At 44.9% G+C, this 25,350-nt stretch overlaps 1 long non-coding RNA gene and 1 other non-coding gene across 4 annotated transcripts; one reads left to right on the top strand and one right to left on the bottom strand.

Annotated features, from left to right (window-relative positions):
• Nucleotides 1-1,223: 1,223 nt before the first annotated feature.
• LOC9271719 (uncharacterized) lies at nucleotides 1,224-2,361 on the bottom strand. 2 transcript variants are annotated; one of them, XR_010735123.1, is made up of 3 exons: nucleotides 2,222-2,361; nucleotides 1,956-2,106; nucleotides 1,224-1,876 (listed from the first exon to the last, which is right to left on the bottom strand). It is a non-coding gene; the product is annotated as an uncharacterized lncRNA (long non-coding RNA). The 2 variants fall into 2 exon arrangements; XR_010735124.1 differs by having other exon boundaries at nucleotides 1,224-1,853.
• Nucleotides 1,714-22,513, top strand: LOC107278792 (uncharacterized). 2 transcript variants are annotated; one of them, XR_010735125.1, is made up of 6 exons: nucleotides 1,714-1,830; nucleotides 1,914-2,036; nucleotides 2,637-2,705; nucleotides 3,614-3,679; nucleotides 21,675-21,912; nucleotides 22,011-22,513. It is a non-coding gene; the product is annotated as an uncharacterized protein (transcript). The 2 variants fall into 2 exon arrangements; XR_010735126.1 differs by having other exon boundaries at nucleotides 21,670-21,912.
• Nucleotides 22,514-25,350: the final 2,837 nt, after the last annotated feature.

Here is a 25,350-nt window from a genome sequence, read left to right as displayed (position 1 = left end):
AGCCAAGGGCACAAATAATTGGAATGAAACTAGCAGCCCTCACAAGTGAGGGGAGGTGGGTATTTATACCCACAGCACAAATCTGCCCGTTGGAGTGCAATAAAAGTAATTTTCGGAACTTCGGAAACAATTTTCGGAACTTCCGAAAATTCCAGATCTGAGAAATAATCAAAGTCAACGCACTTTTCGGAACTTCCAAAAAACGTTTTCGCAACTTCCGAAAATTTCCAGAACGCTTATGTGTATTTTCGGAACTTTCGAAAATCATTTTCGGAACTTCCGAGAATTTCCAGAGAGCTATCAAACGGTTCTGTGTATTTTCGGAGCTTCTGAAAATTTCCAGAACGCTCCAAAAGAGAAATGCTTTGAAGAAAAATTGATTTTGAGCACACGCATCACTCCTTGTATGTCTATGCATCATCCCCCTTAATAGTACGGCTTTCCTACGACACAATGCGAGGAAAAAGATACAATATACCATTTGATCATTGCCGCATTGCATCGCGATGTCGCATTCACAGGATATGCATTGTATTACAACACGTTGAGGACTTAACAACCTTCACATTTGCTTGAATAAAAATGTTAGTCCTCTCTAATCGCATTGTAATCAATTATCAAAATCATTAGGGACCTAGATGCACTTTCAATCTCCCCATTTTTGGTGATTGATGACAATTCGATTAAATCACAAGAGAGAATGATAATAATAGATGATTTTGGTGCAAATGTTTAGTGAAATCTCCCCCTAAGAGTGTGCATAAAAGCAAGTGGAGAGCTCCCCCTAAATCTTTGCATCCACATTGAAACTCACAAAAGAACAAGTATCATCACAATATATGCATGAAGGATCATTTCATCATATCAAAATCGCATCTCAAACAAAATAATCATTTCATCTCAACACCATCACAACATAGAGAGAATAGACCATTGCAACAAATACATCATCATCTCATCACAACCACAATATAGAATAAATGAGACATGACATCACATTTAAACATAAGACACAATAATATTGAAACAACCCGGAATTTTAAGCTATTTAAAAAAATAAAAATTATGTGACATATATCATTAATTAATCAGTTAACTAGCAAAATTGTTGGAAACAAGAATAAGCCACTCAAAATTTATAACATTCGCATCCGTTGAAGTAAAACAAATAAATAATGTCCAATATACCACCACAATATACTAATAATAATAACATGGAAATATTATACGAACAAACATCACTATAAACAGTCATCATGTATACATAAACTTACACTAATAATACAATACATCATATATTTGAATATACGGTTGCACAGGACATACATAGCTTGACCCCTTTTATGCACAAAAGGTAATATGTAAATAAATGTTGCCGTCAGACCCATACACAAAGTGGTGTATATTCAACCGTTCACTGAGATACCTAGATCACCTAGATCAGCTAATACCGTCTGGCACCCCTCACTTAAGTCGGGTTCGTCATCCGGCTAATTAACACAAAGAAGCCGCACATCTCATATAAAGAATTAATCTCACCAAAGGGACCTCAATTCACCAGCAGTATTAATTATCCACCAATCACATAGCTCCACATAGGAAGCTTCACACAAGACCACAAAGATAGTAGCACAACTCCATCCACTTTGGTCAAGACTCTATCTCACCTTGGTCAAGCACTCAAAGCATGACCACAGCCATGGCAGCAGATGCATGCATATGAGCTCCAACCAATTAGTGAGGAGTGAGCAGCCCAGGAGAGGAGGAGGAGAGAAGTAGGGAGTGAGGAGCAAACAAATCAGTGAAATGCAAGATTGCGCCCCATCCATTGCAAGCACCAAATCTTGAATCCCCTATAATTAGTAGCCAAATAGTTCTTGGCCAAATACTCATACCATCACTATGTCGGCTAGGAAGAGGAGAAGAGAAATCAGCAAGGAGGGAATGTGATTTACCCAAGGAAGAGGAAAGGCCAATGCATCGGCGAGGATGAACACGGGAGCACAGCCATGGACGAACTTGTCACCTAGGCAAAGGTGAATCCCTCAATACTTGGCTTTCCTTTTTTTTTAGCACCTAGCAACCAAGCATCTGTTCCCCCTACACCTGCAAATCACCATTAGAGCCATCACTAAATTGCACCCATCACTGCACAAGTGCTACAGCCAGAGAGATGAGAGAAGGGGAGAGAGAGAGGGAGGGAGAGAGAGAGAGCACCCACAGCCGCAGCCGTAGCTGCAGCAACCACCACCGCCACAGCAGTAGCCGCAGCAGAGCTGATCCACACTAGCAATGGTAGATCGGTAGCCATGGCTTGGATGATTTAGCTGGGAAAGGGAGAAGTGCCTTAGGAACAGCAGCAAGGAAGAAGAAGAAGAGGAATTACTGCTGCTGCTGCCTTATCTGTTCGAGGAAGGAGAGATTAGAGAAGGAAAGGGGATTAATTGCTGGATGTACACTACTAGGCTACACAAGATATTAAATTGAACCTACGCATTACCTATTACTACACATTATCTGGAAGAAAGTTTGCACATTAAAATAAACTCTACAGAGCACATTTTATTGGTAGATCATTTGTATCCCTAGTATTTAAATTTATCAAAACCTCAACGTATATATATAATATAATGCAGGAATGAGTAGAATGATAATTGGGTCAATCGGCAGTGCTACATAATTTCGATTCAACTACAGAAACTCAGGCAAGTCTCTCCTTTGATCATGTTGATAGATGATAATTCTATTTCAACTTAAAAATCTATTTCATAAAAATATTTCTCCTAGTATTGCATCCAAATATATTTTCTAGAATAATGAGATTAACTATGATGATATGATTGACAAACTGATGATGATGGAGATCATTGGGATACTAGTATGGTGGGTATGGGGAGCTCAGGGATGAGATGATTGATGATGAGGGCAGGACAGGGCTCTCCCTACATACGGTGTATAAATATAAGGACTAATCATCCCCTCACTCGTATCAAAGAACCGTATATACCGTGTCGACCATATATCCGTCTTAAGACGGGCTGGACCTAGTACCTTATCAAGTTTATTATACTCCACATGGGTACGTAGTAGTAGGATGGGAGATGATATAAACCCCAGGAATGCCGATGAAGTGCATTCCAGGCCTCATATAGTAGCGCGGTGGTGTGGAGAGCTGATAGGCTCAACACAAACGTGGAGTATAGTAAATTGAAGTAGGGAAAAAGTTTTGTACTCTTAGCGTGGTGCCGCATCTAGTGAAGTGCGACAGTCAAACGTGTTAAGACTAGCTATGGGTACAGTGATACAAGCCTGCGCAGTGCTAAATTAAATCGTGATTCACGCCTGTCTCCTGGATTGGAGGCTACGGGGAGTTGTTACAAACTCTATTCAATGTTACGAGTGTACTCTAGCTTTTATAAATCTCCTTTTGAAAACTCTTTTAGAAAATAGAAATATACTTTACTTTTGATGACAATGAAGGTGATGATGTTACGTAAGGTATAGTATTATAGTATATAGATTTATATATTATTATTCATGCATATACATTTTATTACTAATGACTTGCTGAGTACGAAAGTGCTCACCCTTGCTATATAACCCCTTTGTACAGGTTTGATCCCTTGCAAGAGTGAGCTGGATTAGAGATGGCCTTAATACTCCTAGGGACGAATTAAAGGTAGCTCTAACTATTCCTCTGTTGCGATCTCTGATGGTGGATTATTATTTGGCAAAATAATGGTTGTTAAATAATAATCTACAGTCTGGCACTTTTATCTTCATTGTTAAAAGTGTGGGGCGTCACAAATATCCATTACATCCCATCATCCATAATTAAACAATAATGTCTTACAAAGCATTAAACTAACTTAAGAAACACACATGTCTCATACAAATAAAAAGTCACTAATGTTCGACCAACATAAGGGATAGAGATGATAGATAGTCTCCCCCTTTGGCATCAAGACACCAAAAAGAGAGGACGAAGAGACAAAGACTCAAGCAAGGGGCGCCTGAGGAGGATCCTCTGGAGGAGGTTGTGGGGGATAGCCATAGCCATGGCCATAACAAAAGAAATCAAAGTCAGGAAGCACCCCAGCAAATGGATCCTCTAGCTCTTCCTCCTCGGGCTCATCGGGCTCGGCCTCGAAACCCGGAGGGGAAGGAGGGATATCAATGTGGTGGTCCTCATGATACCGCGCCTTGAGGTACTTGACGTCACTAGCCGTTTTCTTCACCAAATTCCGTAATCGGCGGTTCTTTTTAGCCTCCGCGGAGCAAAGACTAAAAATAGTCCGCAAAATGCGGAATAAGGGAGACGGCTCATGACGAGCCATAGAGGAAGGACGCTCAGAAGCAGAAGGCGGCTGAGAGGATGTGGAGGGGATGTCCCGAGGCACAGACCTGTGCTTGGGCAAGCGCAAGGAAAGAGCGGTATGTGGTTCCTCGCACACAAACTGAAGGTGAGTGACATGTTCAATCATCCGAATTATATGAGGAGCATAGGGAAGCCTTCTCTTAAACTGAAGAGAAGCCATGCGGATTTCCTGCCAAACAAATAGAAAGACATGAAAGGGACGGCAGGGGGGATTGAACCTGAGGAGCATAGAGCGGGAGAAATGGTTGATGTTGCTAGCATCACCATCCTTTGGAGTCATGGTCCGCCTGAGGATGTGGTTGAGATAGATATGATAAGGCTTGAGCCCTTCAGTAGTCCCCAACTTGCCGCCAGGAAGATACAGAGGGTGCAAGTCATGATTGTGAGGAATCACAATGTCATGCAAGTGGGTCATGTACCGCATCCAGTTCTCATCAAAACCCCACAGATTGGCAAGCTGGTCATAAGAGATAGAATACCACGAGCCCTGAGTCATCCAATGAATGTCACGATCACCATTAAAATAGACTATGGCATAGAATTGAGCAATGATCTCCTTGCACCAAGCCTGCTGAAGGGTCGTGAAATTGCGAACCCCCATCTCCTCACAAGCGCCAATGACGGCATTGAGGTCAGGATCATCCAGGGTCGCCAAAGCCTCCCAATCTATCCATTGCATGGGCAGTGTAGGATTGGAAGGAGGCAAAATGACAGTTTCATAAAAGTCTTGCTGAAAAGAGGTCCAGTACCTGTCATCAGAGGCAATGCGCGGCATGCAACGAGGATCCTGATTCCGCTCCACAGCCACAATGTCAGACTTTTGGTGCCAGTCACGAACAGGTCGGTGAGGATTGCGCGAGGGAGCATGAAGCATGAGGGGGCCGATGAGCCCCGCCGGAGGAGGCGCAGTGGTGTGAGCTTGGCGAGAAGAGCCCTCGCCAGAGGAAGCAAGAGGCTGCTGCGAAGACCCTTGATCCCCATGAGTGGAGCCCCGAGGAGGGATAGAGGAGCCCCGGGGAACATTGGCTACCTGAGGGCCGGTCTCCTCTTCTCCTCCCCCAGACCAATCACGGTCCGAGTCCTCATGAGAGGATGGGGAAGGAGTGGGAGACCGATCCCTAGAGCGCTTGAACTTGCGAGAAGTTTGCTTGCGAGGAGGCATCCTTCAATCAAGTCCAAGCGCTCTAGGGATCGGTCTCCCACTCCTTGTTATTCTTATACTCATTGTTATTCTTGTCTTGATTGAAGGATGCCTCCTCGCAAGAAAACTTCTCGCAAGTCCAAGCGCTCTAGGGATCGGTCTCCCACTCCTTCCCCATCCTATCATGAGGACTCGGACCGTGATTGGTCCGGGGGAGGAGAAGAGGAGACCGGCCCTCAGGTGGCCAATGTTCCCCGGGGCTCCTCTCTCCCACCTCGGCGCTCAACTCATGGGGATCAAGGGTCCTCGAGGCAGCTTTGTGCTTTCTCTGGCGAGGGCTCTCCTCGCTAAGCTCACACCACTGCACCTCCTCCGGCGGGGCTCATCGGCCCTCTCATGCTTCATGCTCCCTCGCGCAATCCTCGCCGAGCTGTACGTGACTGGCGCCAAAAGTCTGACATTGTGGCTGTGGAGCGGAATCAGGATCCTCGTTCCATGCCGTGCTCCGCCTCTGATGGCAGGTTTTGGACCTCTTTTCAGCAAGACTTTTATGAAACTGTCATTTTGCCTCGTTCCAATCCTACAGTGCCCATGCAATGGATTGATTGGGAGGCTTTGGCGACCCTCGATGATCCTGACCTCAATGCCGTCATTGGCGCTTGTGAGGAGATGGGGGTTCGAAATTTCATGACCCTTCAGTAGGCTTGCTGCAAAGAGATCATTGCTCAATTCTATGCCACAGTCTATTTTAATGGTGATCGTGACATTCATTGGATGACTCAGGGCTCGTGGTATTCTATCTCTTATGACCAGCTTGCCAATCTGTGGGGTTTTGATGAGAACTGGATGCGGTACATGACCCACTTGCATGACATTGTGATTCCTCACAATCATGACTTGCGCCCTCTGTATCTTCCTGGCGGCAAGTTGGGGACTACTGAAGGGCTCAAGCCTTATCATATCTATCTCAACCGCATCCTCAGGCGGACCTTGACTCCAAAGGACGGCGATGCTAAAAACATCAACCACTTCTCCCTCTCCATGCTCCTTAGGTTCAATCCCCCCAGCCGTCCCTTTCATGTCTTTTTATTTGTTTGGCAGGAAATCCGCATGGCTTCTCTTCAGTATAAGCGAGGGCTTCCCTATGCTCCTCATATAATGCGGATGATTGAACATGTCACTCACCTTCGGTTTGTGTGCGAGGAGCCACATACCGCTCTTTCCTTGCGCTTGCCCAAGCGCGGGTCTGTGCCTCGGGACATCCCCTCCACATCCTCTCAGCCGCCTTCTGCTCCTGAGCGTCCTTCCTCTGTGGCTCGTCGTGAGCCGTCTCCCTTATTCCGCATTTTGCGGACTCTTTTTGGCCTTTGCTCCGCGGAGGCTAAAAAGAACCGCCGATTGCGGAATCCGGCGAAGAAAACGGCTCATGACGTCAAGTACCTCAAGGCGCGGTATCATGAGGACCACCATATTGATATCCCTCCTTTCCCTCCGGGTTTCGAGGCCGAGCCCGATGAGCCCGAGGAGGAAGAGCTAGAGGATCCATTTGCTGGGGTGCCTCCTGACTTTGATTTCTTTGGTTATGGCCATGGCTATGGCTATCCTCCTCCACCTCCTCCAGAGGATCCTCCTCGGGCGCCCCTTGCTTGAGTCTTTGTCTCCTCGTCCTCTCTTTTTGGTGTCTTGATGCCAAAGGGGGAGACTATCTATCATCTCTATCCTTTATGTTGGTCGAACATTAGTGGCTTTTTATTTGTATGAGACATGCGTGTTTCTTAAGTTAGTTTAATGCTTTGTAAGACATTATTGTTTAATTATGGATGATGGGATGTAATGGATATTATTGTGTCTTGTTTAATGTGATGTCATGTCTCATTTATTCTATATTGTGGTTGTGATGAGATGAAATGATTATTATGCATGTGATGTGATGAGCAAAATGTGAGTCTAGTTGTCTTGTGAGCTTCAATGTGGATGCAAAGATTTAGGGGGAGCTCTCCACTTGCCTTAATGCACACTTCTAGGGGGAGCTTTCACTAAAACTTTGCACCAAAATCATCTATTAAATCCATTCTCTCTTTTGATCTAATCGTATTGTCATCAATCACCAAAAGGGGGAGATTGAAAGTGCATCTAGGCCCCTAATGATTTTAATGATTGATTACAATGCGATTAGAGAGGACTAACATTTTTATTCAAGCAAATATGAATGTTGTTATGTCCTCGACGTGTTATAATGCAATGCATATCCCGTGGATGCGACATCGTGCAATGCGGCAATGATCAAATGGTATATTGTATCTTTTACCTTGCATTGTGTCATAGGAAAGCCGTACTATTAAGGGGGATGATGCATAGACATATAAGGAGTGATGCGTGTGTTCAAAATATAATTTTCTTGGAAGCATTTCTCTATTTGGTTTGTTCTGGAAGTTTTCGGAAGTATTTTCAGAAATTCCGAAACACAGAACGAGTTATAAGCTTCTGGAAATTTTCGGAAGTATTTTCAGAAGTATTTTTGGAAGTTTCGAAAATACACAGAACCGTGTGAGAGCTCTCTGGAAATTTTCAAAAGTTCCGAAAATGATTTTCGGAAGTTCCAAAAATACACAAAAGCGTTCTGGAAATTTTCAGAAGTTCCGAAAAATGCGTTGACTTCGATTATTTCCCAGGTCTGGAATTTTCGGACGTTCCGAAAATTGTTTCGGAAGTTCCGAAAATTACTTTTATTGCACTCCAACGGGAAGATTTGTGCTGTGGGTATAAATAACCACCTCCCCTCACTTGTGAGGGCTGCTGGTTCCATTCCAATTATTTGTGCCCTTGGCTTGCTCTCTCTCTAGTTCATTTGAGCCTTGCTTCTTCGATTCATCTCTCCACCCGTCTTTGATTCGGATTTGGTGTGTGTGTGAGAGTGTGGATTCGAGTTTGTGTGGGTGCTTCTTGTGGTCTTAGTGAATATTTGTGAGCACTTGCATCATCTCCGGGAGTTCTTTGCATCATCTTTTACTCTTGGAGTTTGAGGACTCCTAGACGGCTAGGTGTCACTACCGAGCCACCGATCTACTTGTGGTTGGCCGGGAGAAGTTTGTGAAGGCCGGATCTCGCCTCCGCAAGGGAAGAGATACCTCTTAGTGGAAGGAGGAGTGCTTAGTGCAACCTCTTGAGGAAAGGGTTAGCTAAGACCCGGCTCTTAGTGAGCTCCTCAACGGAGAGTAGAATCCCCTCAAAGATTTGAACTCCTGGAACATGTTTGCAAGCTTCACCTTGGTGATATCTCTTCATCCCTCTCCTCTAACTTTGCTTGCTTGTGCCGCTATTGGTCTAGTTGCTGTATGTGCCTTTGTTTACGTGTGGTAGACTTCTAAATCTAGATACTTCTTTCTGTGTGCGCTGCTCTGTGCATTTTCGGAAGTTCCGAAAATTCCTGGCCTAGTTCCGAAAATTACTGCTTCCGCTTTCCTTAAGTTTTTAAATTAGCCTATTCACCCCCCCCCTCTAGGCCTAATTGACCTTTTCAGAAGCCAAAGAGAAGATGTACAAGTGATTGGAGGCAAGAATCATTCGAAACCAAGGTTGGAGGGCTCGGCCAGGAATTTTCGGAACTTCCGAAAATAATTCCGAAAATTTTTGGAACTTCCGAAAATTTCAGCCCGAGCACTACAACTTAGATCCCGCACAAATCCACCAACAAAAACTTGTGAAATTGAATCTACAGGGTCTATGGCACTAGGGGAACAACTCCACCGAAGGAAATCGCAAGATTAAACTCGAGGAATCGAGGGATTCGATTTTAAGATGGGTACCTCAAGAACACGAAGAACGCGAAGAACTCGGTGAAGAACAACAATGTAGCTGCCAAGAAGACGCCCAACCTTGCTCCCACAAAGTTGGAGTGGAGGGGAGTGCCGGGGAATCGCTGAGGAATCACCGGGGAGGAGTGGATCGCCGGAGAGGGGAGGGAGGAGAAGAGGAAACCGTGGAGAAGAAAGAGGAGAGAGAGAGAGAAAAGAGGTCCACGGTCGGGGGTATTAGTATCCCTCCGAGAATTTTCGGAAATTCCAAAAATTTTCGGATAGATCCGAAAATTTACATAAACATTTCGACGGTTCTAGAAATTTTCCGAAGTTCCGAAAAATTTTCGGAAGTTCCGAAAATATACAGAAGCGACGCAATGGTTCTGGAAATTTTCAGAATTATCCGATAACTTTCGGAATAATTCCGAAAAAACCTGGAAAGCTAACAAAAACCCCTTTTTGAAAGGATTCGCGCCAGAATTTTGATGAAAAACAATTTTGCAAACTTTTTGAAATGCATTTTTCAAGGGAATTCGCACCAGGAATTTTGATGAAAGCAATTTGCAAACCTTTGGATAGGAGATGGAGTGAAAAGAATGGTCGAACATTTAGGCCCCATTTGAGCTTATGGCTAGCACGCAATCAACCACACAAAACAATAGCCACAAGACAAATGGATGATCCAAAGATCAAATGAGAGTGAATTACCATGAGACAAGATGATTCACCCTCGAAAGAGGGAATGTGCGCATCTACTGCAAATTGTGTTAGGACCAACATTCATTGAAAAATGAGATCCCCATACACATAGATTCAAAATATCCACAGAAATGTGACGAGTGTCCATCCATGAATTGAATGTTCATTTTATCACAAGGAGAAAAGTAACCTATAGTAGAAATAAAAAACAAATGCATGCAAAAGATCAAGCCACGTTTCGAGAATCCAAGATATTTAGTTCACTTCTCAACTCACAAAACCTAGCTTCATCTAGAGGCTTGGTGAAGATATCCGCCAATTGTTTGTCGGTTCTCACATGTTGGATATCTATGTCGCCTCTCGTGGAATTGTCTCTCAAGAAATGATGGCGAATATCTATGTGTTTGGTTCGGGAATGTTGGACGGGGTTATTGGCTATCTTAATGGCGCTCTTATTGTCACATAGGAATGGGATTTTAGACATATTTAGGCCATAGTCTCTCAAGGTTTGCTTCATCCAAAGAAGTTAAGCACAACAACTCTCCGCCGAAACATATTCCGCTTCGGCGGTGGATAGGGCGACGGAGTTTTGCTTCTTGGAAGACCAAGAAACAAGCGACCTACCCAAGAATTGGCAAGTACTTCATGTGCTTTTCCTATCCACTTTGCACCTGGCATAATCCGCATCGGCATAGCCAATGAGATCAAACCTCGCTCCCTTAGGATACCAAAGACCAATGTTAGGAGTGTGCACTAAGTATCTAAGAATTCTCTTCACGGCCACAAGGTGACACTCCTTCGGAGCGGCTTGAAATCTTGCACACATGCACACACTAAGCATAATATCGGGCCTAGATGCACAAAGATAAAGGAGTGAGCCAATGATGGAACGGTATACCTTTTGGTCGACGTCTTTACCTTGCTCGTTAAGGTCGAGGTGGCCATTTGATGGCATGGGAGTGTGGATTGGCTTCGCATTCTCCATTCCAAACTTCTTGAGCATGTCCTTCAAATACTTTGTTTGGCAAATGAAAGTTCCTTCCTTGAGTTGCTTGATTTGAAGGCCGAGGAAGAACTTCAATTCACCCATCATGGACATCTCAAAACGCTTGGTCATCATCCTACTAAACTCTTCACTAAAAGACTTGTTAGTAGAACCAAATATAATGTCATCGACATATATTTGGCACACAAAAATATCATTATTATGCCTTTTAGTAAAAAGAGTTGAATCGGCTTTCCTGATCTCAAAGCCATTTTTTCACAAGAAAATTGCGAAGACACTCATACCAAGCTCTAGGGGCTTGCTTAAGCCCGTAGAGTGCCTTATGGAGCTTGTACACGTGGTTGGGATATTTTGGATCCTCGAAGCCCGGTGGTTGCTCCACGTATACCAACTCGTTCATAGGCCCGTTGAGAAAGGCGCTTTTGACATCCATTTGATATAGCTTAAAATTGAGGTTAGTAGCAAAAGCAAGCAATATGCGAATTGACTCAAGTCTAGCTACCGTCGCAAAAGTTTCACCAAAATCTAATCCTTCGATTTGGGTGAACCCTTGCGCCACTAACCTCGCCTTGTTCCTTATTACGACCCCGGCCTCGTCTTGCTTGTTGCGGAAGATTCACTTTGTGACAATCACATTTTGCTGAAGTCACTCCACCAAAGTCCACACTTCATTCCGGGTGAAATTGTTCAACTCCTCTTGCATCGCCATCACCCAATTCGGATCATTAAGAGCTTCTTCCACCCTTAGAGGTTCAAGAGAAGACACAAACGAGTAATGCTCACAAAAATTTGCAATACGAGAACGAGTGGATACTCCCTTGTTGATGTCTCCTAAGATGTTGTCAGTGGGATGATCTCTTTGGATACTTTGGTGGATTCTTGGGCGAGCTAAGTTGATCAGTGAGGGTGGCACTTGCACGCCTTCTTCACCTTGATCCAAGCTTGAGGTAGAGGGATTGTCGGCTTGGGTTGATGTAGGTGGCTCCACTTGTGTTGAGGAAGAGGCTCCTTGTTGTGGCTCCCTAGGGCGTACGTCCCTAAGAGCCAACCTTTTGATTGCTTCACTCGGGTCCTCCTCTTCACCTAACACATGTGAGTCAACTTACTCTACTTGAGAGCCATTAGTTTCGTCAAATGTCACATCACGTGCGATCTCAACAATACCGGAGGATTTGTTGAAAACGCGGTATGCGCATTCATTTGACCCATACCCAAGCAAGAATCCCTCATCCACTTTAGGAGCGAACTTAGAGGATCTAGCCTTCTTATTAAGAATGTAACACTTACTACCGAAAACACGAAAGTAAGAGACATTTGGTTTGTTACCGGTAAGAAGCTCATAGGGAGTCTCTTAAGAAGGCGGTGAAGATAAATGCGGTTGATAGCGTGGCATGCGGTGTTGACGGCTTCGGCCCAAAAATGGTCCGATGTCTTGTACTCATCCAACATGGTCCTCGCCATCTCAATGAGAGTCCTATTCTTCCTCTCGGCTACTCCATTTTGTTGAGGTGAATATGGAGCCAAGAACTCGTGCTTGATGCCTTCTTCATCAAGGAAACTCTCGATGCACGTGTTCTTGAACTCCTTGCCATTGTCGCTACGAATGTTCTTGATCTTGAGGTCGAACTCGTTTTATGCTCTTCTTGCAAACTTCTTGAAAATGGCTTATGTCTCACTCTTGTCATGCAAAAAGAACACCCACGTAAAGCGTGAAAAGTCATCAACAATAACAAGACCATATTTGTTACCTCCAATGCTTAGATAAGCAATTGGTCCGAAGAGGTCCATGTGGAGAAGCTCCAATGGTCTTGTAGTGGTGTGGACCCCCGTTTTTATAACAGGAATCAATCGTGTAAACAGTACCATTTCTCTGGATCAAGTAGTCTGGTACACATGAGTTCATAGCTGAAATACCAAATGCTCATACACGAGAGTTTAGTGCGAATTATTACAACATAAGCCCGCAGACATTGTCTTAAATCATCAGACCGAGCGGTCCGAAATACAACCAAAAGCAGAATTAGATAAGGCAGCGGATTTTAGGCAGCGACATGCCATTGCCACAGGCAACGACCGTACTAAGACCTACTGAGCGCCATCGTCTTCATCTCCCTCCTGGTAGTAGGCATAGGGATCCTCCGGAGCTTCATCTCCCGCTTCTGATTAAGTTTATATTTGCGAGGGTGAGTACCAACCGTACTCAGCAAGCCACCACAGCAACAATGCATATGAAAGGGGTATTTCAAAGGATGGCTATGGTTCTTTTGCGCAAAGCAAATTTTGTAATTCTTTTCACAAGCATAAGACCTAGTATTGACTGATCAAATTTTAATACCAGTGTTTGTATTTAAACAATGACGGTTCTGTCCACCATCCATTGTGATCCCAAGGATAGCTTCCCGCCATTGAATCGTTATGGTTTTCTGAGGACGCTCACTTTCCCCCTTCTCAGGAAGTGGCTCCAACAGCATAAAAATTCATCATGCAACAACCCATCCCACACAAGTTAATAATTTAGAGACTAGCCAAGTGTAATACATGTCCCGGTGCTCAATAACCGCAAGCACGGCTATTTGAATAGATTTGGTTTACTCACACTGCAGTGGATATACACTTTACCCACACTCCGCGACTGCCCAACACATGAGCCTTGTCTCAACACATGAGACGCGTCACGGCAAAGCTTTTCGATAACCCCGCATTGGCAGTACCCGCTCCATGAACTTTTCATCCTCATGCACTCTAGGTGTACACAGTTTCTAGCAGTGAGAGGAGTTCTGGCGCACCCGGGAAGGGAAGTTTTACACCCATGTAATTAAGCTATAACTAGGTTCAACTCAACACACGACAGTCCTAGCAATGGCGACACCATTGTAGACCCCCTGCCATACACATGAGAAACCACTATGCATGGATACTGCCTCCGCTCGGCTATTTACTCCGCTAGGTCTATCCCCATTCGAGAAATGTGGTTGTACGAAGTCGTTTCATGCTTAACTTCATGGCTCGATCCTTAATTGACCGGGGACGGTACTAGCCTTTCCCAGATACCACCCAAATCCACCGTCCGCCCCGATCTAAAACATAGGTTTTTAATTCCTTTCATGTCATCATTATCATGGCAATGTGGTGTTCATGTCTCCACATGCCGCATCTCAATTACCTTCCCAAAGGTAATTGCCCAAGCATATAGCGTTTGATAAACATGAGTATGCAAGATTCTAAAGTAGCATTTCTAAGCAAGTGTCATAGTTGACTAGGGACTCATACGTAATCGTGGTTACAAAGATTTAAGGATAAACAATAATCAAGGCATGGCATAATCTCAAGTAGGATGTTCATCATTGCATGCAATCTTATTTATAAATAAAAATTGATTTCGCAATTGGGATCAACGTGATCAAAGAATAGTGATGACTTGCCTTGCTCGAGGTCTTGCGGGTCTTGGCCTTCACCCGGATCCGCGGCTCCCTCGGTCTCTATAATTACGTGTGAGGAAAACAATTTGAATTCATTTAGAATTCAAACAAAATCGAAACAATGACCGAATGAAAAACGAGCACGAGAGACGAACTCTACATCAAGTATATTATTCGCGAAGTGGAATTATTCCTCTACCTAAAATTTTTGTGTTTCTTAAGAAATTTTGTGATTTAAAGTCATACCCTAAGACTTTATCTAATTATCTAGTCCTTAATTACATCTAGATCACTACCGCGAATTAATCCCTTATAGAGTTTACTAAAAATAATCTATAACAATCTATAAGAATTCATCTAGTCATATTCTCATTAATCCTATAATTAAATGCTAGTATTTTAGGTATTTAATTAGTAAGAATTCATCTAATTATATTTTTATTAATACTATAATTTAATTCTACTATTTTTAAATATTTTAAACTTTCCCCTAACTTTTCCCTTTTATTTTCCCTCTTTTTCCTTTTTCTTTCTTTTCTCTCCTCTTTTTCTTTTTCTCTCTTTTCTCTCTTCTTTTCTTTCTTTTTCCTCTCCTCTTTTTTTTTTCTTTTTCTCCCGGCCCCTTTCTCCCTCTCTCCCTCGGCTCCTTCTTCCTCTCTCCCTCTTTCTACCTACCAAGACCAGTTGGGGAAAAGGGGAAAAGGCGGCGGCGGCACGGCTTACCGGCGGCAACGGCAACGGCGGCGGCGCACGGCGGCTGCGACGGCAGCGGGGAACGCGGCACGGCCTAAGGGCGACGGTGGCGCGGTTGAGATGGGGAGGAGGAGGAAAGATTGGGGAATGGTGTGGGGTGGTGAAGGGGACGGGTTGGGGTTTTATAAAGGCGCTGGGAGGCCTTATGATGCGACGGCGACGCGGCGCGGCAGCGGCGCGGAGTGCGAGGTGGCGACGCGACGGGCGAGCGGCGCGCGGGGCGCGAGGCATGCGCGGCGCGAGGCGCGCGGCACGAGGCGGCGACGCGACGGCGCTGCGACTGGCGGGCGGCGCGGGGACGGGACGGCGCGGCAGCGGCGGCGCGCGGCGCGAGGCGGCGTCAGCGGCGACGGGGCGACAGCGACGGTGCGGCGACGGCGCAGCAGCGGAATGGGATGCGCGCGGCGACGGGACGTCGACGGCGACGGGGCGACAGCGGCGGTGCGCGGCTCGGGGCGGGACGCGACGGGCGGCGACGCGGCGCGACAGCAGCGGCGCACGGGGCTCGGGGGAGCGGCGCGGCACGGGGCGCAAGGCGCGGGCACGAGCGGGGCGCGGGACGCGAGGCGCGACGCGACGGCCGAGCGGCGATGCGACGGCGACGGCGACGGCGCGGCAGGCGGCAGCGGCGCGGTGCGGCGACAACGACGGCTCGGGGCGCGAGGCGCGCGGCAGGCGGCAGCGGCGCGGCGACAGGACGCACGGCGTGGGTGCACGGGGAGGGTTAGGGCTAGAGGACACGATCGAACACCTAAAGCGCAATGAACAGTGAATTTTTTTATTTTTCCAATTTTGGTTGTTTTTCCTATATAAATTTGATTCTACTATTCCTAATTTTTGCATATATGGACTTTACTCAATATTTGTGTTATCCCAACTAATGAATTCACCCTAGATTAATATTACCCATATTTTATTTTTATATAATTTATTTGAATTTTTAATTGGGATTAATTCTTGTTCCATTGCATTTAAACCTAATTGATACAAATATGGCCTCGATGATATTTTATTTATTTCTATCCTTATATAGTCTTTATTTTAAATTATAATTTATTTCTTTAACCAAATCTAATTTCAGGGTTAATTCCTAATTAATTTTCCTCTATTTGTGATCGATGAATTCCGAAATCAAAATCCAATAAAATCATCGAATAAAATCGGCATGATGCAATTTATTTAAAAAGTTTTTGAAAATCCGTATTTTTAGAGTTTTGATTTTGTCGGTCGAATTTTCAGGGTGTTACAAGTGGTCATCACATTCTTGACGGAGTGATGTGCTCCAATTTGTTTGCCGGCTTGACACGCGCTACACACCCTATCTTTCTCAAATTGATAATTTGTTAGTCCAAGGATGTGATCGTGCTTTAGAAGCTTGCGAAGATTCCTCATACCAACATGGGCTAGCCTCCGATGCCAAAGCCACCCCGTGTTGGACTTAGCCACTAAGCATGTCTCATGTTTGGCTTTACTTGAGGAAAAATCCACAAGGTAAAGCTTTCCCTTGAGAACACCCGTAAAGACTACCGAGGAATCATTCCTTCTATAGACGGTCACATCAACATCGGTAAAAAGACAATTGTAACCCATAGAGCATAATTGAGAAACGGACAAAAGATTGTAATTTAGAGATTTTACCAAGAGAACGTTGGCAATGGAAAGATCATTGGAGATTGCAATCTTACCCAATCCCATAACCTTTCCCTTTCCATCGTCCCCGAAGACTATGTTCTCTTGAGAAGTGCCATTTGAATCAAGAGATGAAAACATTGATTCTTCTCCGGTCATGTGATTGGTACATTCACTATCAATCACCCAACTTTTTCCACCGGAGACATATTCCTACAAGAGATTAATTTCTAGTTTTAGGTACCCATACTTGCTTGGGTCCTCTCATGTTAGTAATAAGTGCCTTCGGCACCCAAAGCACTCTCTTGATAGAAATATTCTTGCCCCTTGGGCCTACATACTTAGCAATAATACGACCACTAGCATTCTTCCTAAGAACATAAGATGCATCAAAAGAACAATGTGAAGCATGATCATTAGGGAGGATACTTTTGGCCTTAACAAAGTTGCTAAGACCTTGGGGCCTCTTGATCATCACACTCTTGTCCACCTTCCTTTTGGTGGAGGAACATACCCAAGACCCTCATGGTTGAAGTTGTCCCTTTGATAGCCTACGTACTCCTTTAGGGCCTTACTACCCATGTGGCACTTAAGTAGGCCATTGTGAAGAAGTCCCATAAGCTTCTCATTTTGCTTTTGCAAAGCACTCAATGAAATAGAGTTAGTAGCACAAGCTTCAATATCAATATTTTTGCACCTCACACATGGTTTATTGCTTGGGACAATTTTGGAGCACGATGCCTCGCTTGGGAGAGAGACACTACTCTTTAAGGTTTCGAACTTCTCTTCAAGGGAGAGGTAAGCTTTGTCCAAGCCATCCACTCTCTCTTGAAGTTGAGCGTTCGCCACCTCAAGATTAGCATGAGACTCTTTGGTTTGCTTGTAAAGCCGTACCAAAGCCTCATTTTTCTCTCTCTCCTTAGCAAGTTCACTCTTGAGTTCATGAGACCGCTCTTTCTCACGAATGAGCAAAGCCTCTTGCCTCTCCAGGGTTGTATATTGGTCCTCAATTCTCCCAAGCAACTCACTCAAGTGTGGTATGGATTCCTTGGTTATGGACTTGAACAACTCATCATCTATAACCTCATCCTCAACCTCATCCTCCTCATTACTAACAAGATCAGCATTAAATGACTTGAGAGGACAAGGTACCTTGGGCTCCTTTGCCATGAGGCAAATGGGAGCATCCTCATCACTTGAGTAATCGAAGAGCCTCGGTGGTGATGAAGGCTTGACGGCGAACGTGGCGACTCCTTCTTCATCACTTGAACTTGACTCGGAGTCGGAGCCGAAGATCATCCCAATATGAGCTTGGCCATAATGTTCTCGCTTGCTATGCTTGTGCTTCTCCTTCTTCTCATCCTTCTTCTCACCCTTCTTCTCACCCTTCTTATCTTCCTTGAGGTGGGAACCATCCTTGAGGTGGGGGCACTCCGCAATGAAGTGTTCGGGCTCTTTGCTCACGTAGCACACCCTTGCGGAGTGTCTTCCACTTGACTTGTTGGAGTAGTGCTTGGAAGAGTTTCCCTTGAAGAAGCCGCTTCGTCTCATAAACTTGCCAAACTTCTTGACGAAAAGAGCCATCTCTTCATCATCGATCTCCGCCTTGCTCTTGCTCTCGTGGTTCTCTTCTTCTTCTTCCTTTGCCTTCAGTGCCAAGTCTTCCTTCTTGATGCTTGCGGTTGAGCTTTGGTTGATGTATTGGATAACATCCTTGGACTCTTGCACGAGCATGTCATGGGCAAGGATATGCCCGAGCAAATCATGAGGTGTGATATTTTTGTAGTCCGGACGCTTAGAGTTCCTTGGAGTGATTGCCCGAACCATCTTCTTGACCACAACCTCATCAGTCATGTCCTTAGAGCCAAGTCCCTTGATCTCATTGACGATCTTGCTCAACCGGTCGTACATGTCGCTTGGGCTCTCTCCATCCAACATCACAAACCTCTCAAATTGTCCTTTAGAATCTCCACCTTAGACTCACGAACACTATCCGTGCCTTCATGCAAGTTCCGAAGCATGTCCCAAATCACTTTGGCACTCTTAATACCATCCACACGGTTGAACTCACTTCCACTCAAGGCGCTAAGTATTGCATTAGCGGCTTGAGCATTCTTGTGCTCGTTCTCGTCGTCCTCCTTGGTGGGATCTTCGGGATTCTGCAAAACATAGCCTTTTTCGACTATTCTCCAAATAGATGGGTTAATAGACTTCAAATGCATCTTCATCTTATGCTTCCAAGCGGCATAGTCCGTACCATTGAAGTACGGAGCTTTGCCATTGTAGGTACTCACATAAGATGTAGATGTGGAGGGATAGTCAAAAGGAATCCTAGCTCCCTTTTCACCATCATTACCATCCCCCGTTTGACCCGACATGATCTCTCCAAGCGGTTAAGCCTAATTAGGAGATTAGGCTTTGATACCAATTGAAAAGGTCAATTAGGCCTAGAGGAGGGGGTGAATAGGCTCATTTAAAAACTTAAGTAAAGCGGAAGCAGTAATTTTCGGAACTAGGCTGGGAATTTTCGGAACTTCCAAAAGGATTTTCGGAACTTCCGAAAATGCACAGAGCAGCGCACACAAAAAGAAGTATCTAGATCTAGAAGTCTACCACATGTAATCAAAGGCACATACATCAACTAGACCAATAGCGGCACAAGCAAGCAAAGTTAGAGGAGAGGGATGAAGAGATATCACCAAGGTGAAGCTTGCAAACTTGTTCCCGGAGTTCAAATCCTTAAGGAGATTCTTCTCTCCGTTGAGGAGCTCACTAAGAGCCGGATCTTAGCTAACCCTTTCCTCAAGAGGTTGCACTAAGCACTCCTCCTTCCACTAAGAGGTATCTCTTCCTTTGCGGAGGCGAGATCCGGCCTTCATAAACTTCTCCCGGCCAACCACAAGTAGATCGTTGGCTCGGGAGTGACACCTAGCCGTCTAGGAGTCCTCAACCTCCAAGAGTAAAAGATGATGCAAGTGCTCACAAATATTCACAAAGACCACAAGAAGCACCCACACAAACTCGAATCCACACTCTCACATACACACCAAATCCGAATCAAACACGGGTGGAGAGATGAATCGAGGAAGCAAGGCTCAAATGAACCAGAGAGAGAGAGCAAGCCAAGGGCACAAATAATTGGAATGAAACCAGCAGCCCTCACAAGTGGGGGGAGGTGGGTATTTATACCCACAGCACAAATCTGCCCGTTGGAGTGCAATAAAAGTAATTTTCGGAACTTCCGAAAATTCCAGATCTGAGAAATAATCGAAGTCAACGCACTTTTCGGAACTTCCGAAAATTTCTAAAACGCTTCTTTGTATTTTCGGAACTTTCGAAAATCATTTTCAGAACTTCCGAGAATTTCCAGAGAGCTCTCAAACGGTTCTGTGTATTTTCGGAGCTTCCGAAAGTTTCCAGAACGCCTAAACACGGTTCTGTGTATTTTCGGAACTTCCGAAAATTTCCAGAACGCTCCAAAAGAAAAATGCTTCGAAGAAAAATTGATTTTAAGCACACGCATCACTCCTTATATGTCTATGCATCATCCCCCTTAATAATACGGCTTTCCTACGACACAATGCGAGGAAAAAGATACAATATACCATTTGATCATTGCCGCATTGCATCGCGATGTCGCATTCACGGGATATGCATTGTATTACAACACTTTGAGGACTTAACAACCTTCACATTTGCTTGAATAAAAATGTTAGTCCTCTCTAATCGTATTGTAATCAATCATCAAAATTATTAGGGGCCTAGATGCACTATCACTGCACCTAATAGCATTCTGCAATACTGTGTCGTATAGGGGAGGCCAAAGGAGCACCAAAGGTCCACCACCAAATGTGAGTGCTCTGCACGTTGGAGAGTGCTGAAAACAGCCACGGGTAGTTGTTACGTTAAAACCGTAGTGCATGAGCATAACCATCGGCTGGTTGAAAGTTGTGTCGAGAAGCATCACTTCTTCTCCCATAAATCCATTGATCAGGCTGTCAAGGAGATGTATAGATGGCCAGAAGGCCCGAGGCCCGACGGCCCGGCCCACGGCACGATGTTTTGGCCCGGCCCAAGCATGGCACGGCCCGTTAGGGGTCGGGCCCGTGCCGGCCTGGCCCGACCACCGGCACGTTGGGCTGACCCGGCACGGCCGGGCCGGCACGGCACGATGGGCCGTAGGCCAGGCCCGACACATAAACAGTAGGGAGTAAAAATAGACATTATATACCACGGTCGAAAGAATAGGGACGTAAAATAGACTTATTTTAGCTATATATATGCCAGCCCAAAGAGGAGGGACGGAAAATAGACTTACTTTCACTATACATGTGTCACAGCCCAAAGAGGAGGGACGGAAAATAGACTTATTTTCGCTATATATAGTCACAGCCTAAAGATGAGGGACTGAAAATAGACTTATCTAAAAAAGGCACGATGGGCCACCCGCGCCTTTGGGCCGGCCCGGCACGGCCCGACGGCTGGTGGGCCGTGCCTGGGCGGGAGGCGTGGCCCATGAGCCGGCACGGCCTAGCACGAAGTGCCAATCGGGCCGTGCCGGCCCGATGGCTAGTGGGCCGTGCCTGGGCCGGGCCGTGCCGGGCGGGCCTTTTGGCCATCGATAAGGAGATGATCCGCCACCTAAGAAAAAAACAACGTCAGCCTGTCAAAAGTGAACTGTATACTAGAAAGCATTCATGGATCGATGAACGCTCTACTATTGACAAAGAATTCTGTGCGCAATGTATGTGCTGAGATTGCACAGGACAACCTGCAAGATGATGTAAAAAAGACCATGGAACTATTCCAAAAGCTTTCAAAGTCAGACCCTGACTTCAAATTTTCAGTACAGCTTGATGAGGAGAACAAGATAAAATCATTGATGTGGTGCAGTGGCCGAAGTCGGAGGATGTATAGCCATTTCGGTGATGCAGTTACGTTTGACACTACACACCAAACAAACTTCTATGACATGACTTTTGGTATTTGCTGGTGTTTTGCTGACAACGAAGACAAAGAAAGCTTTGAGTGGGCATTTTCAGAGTTTATTAACCTAATGGGTGGCCCTCCGCCCATGACCATCCTGACTGGTTCGTTGATCTGTCATTGCCTATAATTAAATTTTTATATTTATTTTGGGAAACCTTTGCTGCACTTCTTTGGTTATGTGGTGCTTTTTGTTATGCAGATCAAGCTCCCGCTATGGCAGCTGCAATAAGGAAGGTATATCCCCATCCACAGACAGTGCACAGGTGGTGCAAATGGCATGTACTGAAGGACACACAAACGGGGATTGATCAAGTGTACGTGAACGACAAGGAATTCAAAAATGAGTTCCAGAAGATAGTAAACGAAATGATGACTATTGAAGAGTTCAATGAAGGATGGAACATCACTAATTTTGAGATACAATCTCTAGAAGAATCCTTTCCTGAGTCGTGCCTTTGAAAGTAAGGAAATGTGGGCTAAGTCATTCTTTAAGGATACGTTCTGTGCTAGGATGACAAGCACACAACGTAGTGAGTGCGCGAACTTTATGGTAAAAATTTTTGTCCCTCGCAATTCTCCTCTGCATGATTTTGTTGAACTGTATGCCAAGCTCGTCCATCAAAGGGAGGAGGATGATGACCAACAGCAGAATGACAATTCACATGTGCGAGAGGGAAAATAACAATTTTGGTTTCTTTTTCATATATGCATGTTTTGATTTTTCCAGCTACTATTTTTTTCCATGCCTCGAATAGGTACGTATCAAGCCTGCTTTTGGGTACCCAATAGTGCGGCATGTAGCACAGATCTACTACAATCGCTGCATACAACCTATTCGTGTAAGAGGTTTCCAAATCAACCTCTTATATCATAACATATGAGGAAGAGTCTGGTCTGTACAAAGCTACAGATGTCAACACGGAAGAAATTGGGTCTTGGTGTCGTGGTACTTATTTGGTAACCCACAATACCGACAACGGCACATACAACTGCGAGTGTGGGCTGCAGACTCATTTTGGCATCGGTTATTTTTTAAGAACTATAAGTTATTTTTTAATTATGTATTTCAGACATTATGTAGGTGTTTCTATAACTATATTAAATTCAATAATTATAACATCACACAAATTTCTTAATTTAATTTTTAACTACAATTACAAGATCTTACATCTACAAGTTAAATTTTAACTACATATTCAATCCCCGTAAAGGGGACAGGGATGGGGCAAGTGTGGTGTTTGTGTGGCATTGGGAAAGGGAGGAGGAGGTCTTGTGTTCTATTTATTCATCACCGGAGAAGAAAGGGAGGTGCCTTGGGGCTTGGACAACGCCATCAATGGCGTCGATTCGCTGAAAGGAATAAAAACTTCGAGTAACAAGTTCTAATGGCTTGATTGAGTGTGAAACTCAAAAGGGAAATGAAGGGGTGGATCTGTGGAGTAAAACTCCTCTATTAATTTGGAGAAACGGCTTGAGGAGGAGCCGAATCAAGGGGCGGCGCTGGCTAGGGTTCACGGGGAGAGAGAGATACGGGGGCAACTGGAGGTGGAAGAAGGGCCTAACTGGTGGGGTCCACCAGTCAGCAGCTAAGTGCGTGTCCGGCATCGTGGGTCGGCCTGGCCCACGCGCGAACAGAATGACGGGGCGGCCTGGTGAGCACGCGGCGCTGGGACGGGGAAGAGGGGGCACAGCCCACAGTGGGAGAAAAGAGGGAGGGAAGAGCTGAGGCTGGGCCGGGCCGAGAAAGGGTGGGAGGAGAGGGAGAGATGGAGTGGGCCAGCGACTGGTGGGAGGCAGAGAGAGAGGAAGAGATGGGCCGGAAATGGCCTAAGGAGAGGGAGGTATATTTATTTTACTTTTTCTTTTTTAAGAAAATTTGAGAAAGGTTTTTGATGCATTAAAATTATTTATTTATAATGCTATGAAAATTTGAAAAGTTTTTTGAAGCATGAGGAATTTAACAAAAATTCCCATATGCCAATTTGAGTTGAAACTTGGTGATTTTTAATTGTTGAATGCTATTTTTAGCCTTTACAATTTCTAGAAATAATTTAGACGATGAAATTTTAGGGTGATTTTAGGGTGTGACAGGTGGCCTGACGTCGATGGCTATGCCGGCTAGGTCGTAGCAGTTTGGGCGGTGGGAGGCGAAGGCATCGATGGCCAAGTTGACATGGACATGGCTTGGTGCTACTACTGTTGAGGAGAAAGAATATGAGGGTAAAATAGATATTTTGTAGCTTCTCTCTGCTCAACCGAGTGAATGTTATATTTTAATGCTTACAGTGTCCACCAGAAGTCTTCTCAAGCAAATTCACGTTCTTGCAACGTCTGCCAGTAAAGGCCATATGTTTTGAGTGTCCTATAGTAAATTTGGCCTATTAATAGGTATAAATATTGACTGAAAATTTGTATACCTACAAACACTACTTATAGAAAATAACATAGGCCTATGAAATAGTACTAAATTGACTAGAATTGAGTTAAGTATGGATATCTCTCTCTGTGCGTGCAACTGTAGATACACATTGTCGATTAAAAAAGTTTACAATAAAATCATGATCTATAAATGAGCACGTATACATCTGTAAATAATATTATTAATTACGTTGTTGACGTGTAAATTAATTAGTTGTATCCCTGAAGCATATGGACATTTCATATGAGCAATTTATCCAGAAAAGAATACATCAAATAGAGGAGTAATTGCTTTCCCTTTGTAACTGCATCTAGCTAGCTCTTGCTCTTATTAAAATTGGCTGCCTGAATGTTTCAGCCATATGCTCAACCAATCATCGCACTCTCAAGCTAAGAGCAGGTACAATAATAGACTATTAGCCAGCTGTAAACATATTTTAATGAGATAAAAAATAAGAGAGAAGAGCAGCGGGCTACAGATCTGTAGTCAGCTGTAGCGCGGCCTCTTAGATGCAATGTGTGTATGACAGGTGGGACCATGCATTAATAATATAGTAAGCAACTATTGTATGAATTAGCTATTAGATTGGCTATAGATGAATTGTAGCTAGTAGTGGACTATACTATTAAACTTGCTCTAAATGAATCAGACTGTGACCAATATTATTGTGCAGATGCGGTGTGGGTGGTCCCAGGGGGTGATGCCCGACTGTGTTGCCCTGGTGGCCAAGTGTGCCAGTGTGGTGTGGGGTGGTCTAGGGGCACTGTTGCCCAACCACAGGGATGCCCATGCTCTCACCCCACCCGCTGTTGTCACCCCCTTCGCATTCTGAATGCCGACGCCGTGGTCTACCTGAACCACACCTGTCCACCAGTGCCCCTAGACCACCCATGTCGCTCATGTTGGTTATGTGACGCATGTATGCAGCAGAGACTCGCTAGCTAACATTAGATGGATGATGGTGGTTGATGAGGCTTGGATTGAATGACTATGGGGTTGGTAGGCTGCAAGTGAATTCTTAGCCTGCCGGCATATTGGGACGGCAACATCGATGTCTTTTTGGCATCATGATCCATGTAGGAGAGGCTTAAACGAGGTGGCCCCTCTCCCTCTCTAGCGG

This window comes from Oryza sativa, chromosome 9, assembly GCF_034140825.1.
Source record: "Oryza sativa Japonica Group chromosome 9, ASM3414082v1".
Classification (NCBI taxonomy): domain Eukaryota; kingdom Viridiplantae; phylum Streptophyta; class Magnoliopsida; order Poales; family Poaceae; genus Oryza; species Oryza sativa.
Note: the sequence above shows the minus strand (reverse complement) of the source record. Positions and strands in the feature narration are given on the sequence as shown.